Source organism: Apium graveolens, chromosome 10, assembly GCF_009905375.1.
Source record: "Apium graveolens cultivar Ventura chromosome 10, ASM990537v1, whole genome shotgun sequence".
NCBI classification, from domain to species: Eukaryota; Viridiplantae; Streptophyta; class Magnoliopsida; order Apiales; family Apiaceae; genus Apium; species Apium graveolens.
In genome coordinates, this window is record NC_133656.1 from 178,205,795 (window position 1) to 178,211,652 (window position 5,858).

Consider the following 5,858-nt stretch of genomic DNA (forward strand, 5'->3'; position numbering starts at 1 on the left):
AATGTGCTTGAGTCTTAGTTTATTGATTTTAAAAAATTAAGAATTGAGTGTAAAATTGCCAAGGAAGAATTAACTGAGTCCTTGAAGAAAGAGGAAATTTTAAAGAAGCTGCTCGAGCGTGAACTAGAGGTGATTAAAGCATGGAAAACATCCAGGGATGTCCATGCTCAAATTACCAAAGTTCAAGGAATTAAGTCTTTCTGTAATGCAGCCTGGAAAAAGAACAAAGAGAAACTAGAACCAAATTTGGTAGATGGAGTGCTTACAGATGTAGACTCGACGGATGATGAGGATCATCTGTCGGATAATAAAAAGGGTTATCCGTCGAATGATGAAAATCCTCATCTGTCGGTTGTGAGCAAGCCTATCAGTAAAGCAAAACTTGTTAAGCTGAATGAGAAGTATGGGTCTGTTTCCAAGAACTTTGTTTCAGGAGAATCGAGTCAGGTTAAGAAAGGGAAAAAGGCTAATGTTGGTCACATGACTGTCAAACAGTTAAGTGACAGACTTGAAAAGATTGAGGTGAAAAATAGAGACTAAAAAGAAAAACAATAGGAATGGTAAAGTAGGGATTAAAAAACATAATAACTACACACCTGATAAATATGCTCCTAGAAAAATCTGTGTCAAGTGTGGTAGTGTAAATCATTTGTCTGTTAACTGCAAATCTGCCATGCCTACTTCCATGTCTGTGCAACCTTAATTTCCTAACATGAATGCCATGCCTCCCATGCCTATGAATGTTATGTCTGCACAGAATATGAATGCTCAGTTTGCTAACATGCCATTTGCACCTAATCCTTATTATGCTGCATTTAGTATGCCACAAATGCCATTTAGCATGCCATATTGGAATAACATGTTTACTAATAGCATGCCATTCCCTGTTAATAATAATATGCATGATAATTCTGTTGTAATGAATGGTTTCAAAGGCCAAACTCAAATGACCAAGGATGAATCTGATATCCCTAAGTCAAATGAGATAAAGCCTAAGAAACAGAAAAAGAAGGCTAACAAGGCAGGACCCAAGGAAACTTGGGTACCAAAATCAACTTGATTTAATTTTGATGTGTGCAGGGAAACAGAAAGAATCTTTGGTACTTGGATAGTGGTTGTTCAAGACACATGACTGGTGATTCTACCCTGCTCACAGTGTTTAAGGAGAGAGCTGGCCCAAGTATTACTTTTGGAGATGACAGTAAGGGTTATACTATGGGATATGGCTTAATTTCAAAGGACAATGTCATCATTGAGGAGGTTGCCTTAGTGGATGGTCTCAAACACAACTTGTTGAGTATCAGCCAGCTTTGTGATAAAGGCAACTTAGTAACCTTCAATTCAGAAGCCTGTGTTGTGACTAATAAAGAAGCAACAAAGTGGTTCTCACTGGTATGAGAAAAGGAAATGTGTACCTAGCTGATTTCAACTCATCTAATATAGAATCTGTAACTTGTCTTCTCAGTAAAGCAGGTCAGGATGAAAGTTGGCTATGGCACAAGAAGCTATCCCATTTAAACTTCAAGACCATGAATGAGCTAGTAAAGAAAGAGCTGGTTAGAGGCATTCCTCTAGTGGAGTTTTCTAAGGATGGACTGTGTGATGCCTGCCAAAAAGGGAAGCAGATTAAAGCATCATTCAGGAAGAAACTTGATTCAACAATTGAAGAGCCTCTGCAACTGCTTCACATGGATTTGTTTGGACAAGTCAATGTATTGTCCATCTCAAGGAAAAGATTTTGCCTAGTAATTGTAGATGATTTCTCAAAGTTCTCTTGGACATATTTTCTAAAATCTAAAGATGAGGCTAGTGAAATCATCATCAATCACATAAGGCAAGTCAATAATCATCCTGATTTCAAGGTTAGAAGAATCAGGAGTGACAATGGAACTGAGTTCAAGAATTCTGTTATGAGAGCATTTTGTGAGGAAAATGGGATTCTGCATGAGATTTCAGCAGCAAGGACTCCACAACAGAATGGAGTAGTGGAAAGGAAGAACAAATCACTTATTGAAGCTACAAGGACAATGCTTGAAGAATCTAAACTGCCAACATATTTCTGGGCTGAAGCTATAAATACTGCATGCTACACTCAGAATATTTCTTTGGTTAATCAAGCAAGATGCATGACTCCCTATCAATTGTTCAAGAACAAGAAGCCAACTCTAAATTTTCTTCATGTCTTTGGCTGCAAGTGCTATATTCTGAGAAATCAAACTGATCAAAATGGGAAGTTTGATGCTAAAGCAGATGAAGGAATTTTTGTTGGATATACTGTTGGTAAAGCATATAGAGTCTAAAATCTAAGAACCAACATTGTTGTGGAATCAATACATGTTGTGTTTGATGATAAAAAGATTGAAGGACTGAAAGATGGAGATTACCATGCGAGTGTCAAATTCGACAATGTGGAGATGGTTAGTGATGACAGTGATGATGAAAGTGATCGAGAAACAGTGTCTAAGAATAATGCAGATAAATCTACTACCAATGAAGTACAAAACTCAATATATGTCGAGTTGCACAATGCTTCATCCGTCGGAAGGCAATCTGCATTGTCCGTCGGAGACAACCAGCTTCATCCGTCGGTACTCAAAATTCACCATACGTCGGGTTATCAAAAGGAGCAGGAAGTCAAGATAGATCACCTATAGAAACTCCCCTTTCTCAATTCAAAGATCCATAAACTCAGGGGGGTTTCTAACAATCAAAACTCAATCACACATCAAGACAACAATGAGGTTTCTTCATCTAGAGCTAATCTACCTCAACAAAGGAAATGGATAAAAGATCACCCCTTTGAGCTTATCATTGGTGATGTTTCTTCTAGAGTTCAAATAAGAAGAGCAACTCAGGAAGAATGTCTATACAACAGCTTTCTTTCCAAGGAAGAACCAAAGAAGGTAGAAGAAGCTCTGTTGGATCCTGATTGGATTTTAGCTATGCAGGAGGAGCTAAACCAATTTGAAAGGAATAATGTATGGAAGCTGGTGCCCAAGCCTAAAGGAAAGAATCTAATAGATACTAAATGGGTATTCAGAAACAAGATGGATGAAAATGGCATAGTAGTCAGGAACAAAGCTAGATTGGTTGCTAAGGGCTATTGTCAGCAAGAAGGAATAGATTTTGATGAAACATTTGCTCCTGTTGCAAGACTTGAAGCCATCAGAATCTTCTTAGCCTATGCAACCCATGCCAATTTTAAGGTCTATCAAATGGATGTCAAAAGTGCCTTTCTGAATGGAGATTTGGAGGAAGAAGTCTATGTCAGTCAACCTCCTGGCTATGAAGATCCTAATTTTCCAGAACATGTCTATTATCTTTTGAAAGCACTTTATGGACTGAAGCAAACACCTAGAGCCTGGTATGACACTTTATCAAAGTTTTTTTTGAAAAATCACTTCATAAGAGGTACTGTAGATAAAACTTTATTTTTCAGAAATGTTAATGGCTCTAGTATACTTGTTCAAATTTATGTAGATGATATTATTTTTGGCTCTACAGATGAGAAACTTTGCAAAAAGTTTGCCAAATTGATGCAAAGTAAGTATGAAATGAGTATGATGGGAGAACTAACTTACTTTCTTGGCTTACAAGTTAAGCAAGTTAGTGATGGAATATTCATTAGTAAAACTAAATATATTTTTTGATCTTTTAAAGAAGTTTGATCTAATGGATTGCACATCTGCAAAAACTCCCACGGCCACTGCAATTAAGCTTGAATTAAATACTACTGAAAAGTCTGTGGATATTTCAAGTTATAGAGGCATTGTTGGCTCACTTTTGTACTTAACATCTAGTAGGCCAGATATAATGTTTGCTACATGTTATGTGCTAGATTTCAGGCTGATCCTAGAGAATCTCACTTAATATCTATTAAGAGAATTTTCGGATATCTCAAGGGAACACCAAATCTTGGCATTTGGTACCCTAGAGATTCTGGTTTTGATCTAGCTGGTTATTCAGATGCAGATTATGCAGGTTGTAGAATTGATAGAAAAAGTACAACAGGAACCTGTCAATTTCTAGGAAACAAGCTTGTGTCCTGGTTCAGTAAAAAAGCAAAATTCAGTTTCTACTTCTACAGCTGAAGCTGAATATATTGCTGCTGGTAGTTGCTATGCACATATATTATGGATGAAAAATCAATTGCTAGACTATGGTTTGCAAGTTGAAAGGATTCCTATTTTCTATGATAACACAAGTGCAATTGCCATCACTGAAAATCCAGTACAACATTCGAGGACAAAGCACATAGATATCAAGTAACAGTTCATAAGGGAACATGTAATGAATGGTACTGTGGAACTACATTTTGTTCCAAGTGAGAAGCAGCTTGCAGATATCTTTACCAAGCCACTGGATGAATCCACCTTTTCAAGGTTGGTAAGTGAGTTAGGTATGCTTAATTACTCTTAAAACCTATCTGAGTTAATTTGCAAGTTAAAATTCAGCCAGAAACTTAATTAATTTTTCAGTCTTGGATGAAATTTTGGCTAAGTCAAAATTTACATCTCGACAGATGATCCTTATCCATCGAGTTTGATCATCCGTCGATATATTATTTTCTAACAAAAATCAATTATGTTTCTGGAATATTTTATGTCTCGACGGATAACAGTCTATCCTCATCTGTCGAATTGTCTTAATCTCGACCGTTAATTCCCTGTACATTATCCATCGAGTACACTTACAGTTTGTAAGCATAACACGACGGATAATGGGTGGAATTTTTACAGTTATTTTTAAACGGCTATTTTAGGCAATTTCTATTGGTACTTTATTTTAATTTATTATTTTTATCAGTTATTTTTGAGATAGTATAAAAGCTTATTTCATTGCAATTGCTTTTCTGTTATCATTCTCAATTCAACTTCTCTAATTTCATTCTCTCTCAAAGCACTTACTCTCTTTCTCTTCAAGCTCTTAATTCTCTAACAATGGCACCTGTTGTAAGATTATGTCTCAAACTGGGTTCATTTATGAGAAGAACAATTTCACCGCACTAGCGAACAAGGGTATTCAGCAATCTGGAGATTATCACAAGATGATGGACTTTGTGAAGAGTTGCAAGCTCAACTATGCCATGCTGGAATTACCCACAATCTTCTGTGAAGTTGTTGAAGAGATGTGGACAACTGCTACCTACAACTCTACAGATAAGACCGTCACTCTAACCATTAAAGGTAAAGAATTATGTATCAATAGTGATGTGGTAAAAGTATGTTTCAAAATCCCTGATAACAATGTGACTTCACCATACACTGACACTGATATAATCAATATGCTTAATTCCATGCACTATGCACTTCCTACTTCCAAACTGAGTGATATTAGGAGAATGGGTCTTAGAAAAGAGTGGAGTTTCTTATGTGATGTAGTTACAAAAGTTTCTCAGGAAAGGTTAGTAATTTTGATTCAGTGAATATTTCCATGTTTAACATGCTCTACATGCTAATTACAGATAAATTTTACAATTTCAGTGACCTTGTCTTGTTTGAGTTAGGTTTTAAATTAGGAGAGTTAAATAAAAGAGGTAAGAATGTGTATTATGCTAGATTTCTTATGTTATTAGCTAACCACCTCTGTGAAGAGATTGTGCTTGAGAACCCTAACAACAAACTAGATTGTTGGGTTCAAGAGAGAAGGCTCATTACAGATTTGAACATGGCCAATCATCACAAGGATGTGCCAATGTTCTATTTTCATGTAATGCAAGCACCTCAGGTAAGTGAGGTAAGTTCATCTATCCCTACAACTATTCCAACCTCCACAATTTCTTTGAGTTCAAGTGTGGCTATGGAACTGTCAATGACCAAACAGTTGCCTACCAAAGCTGCCAAACCTACATTCAAAAT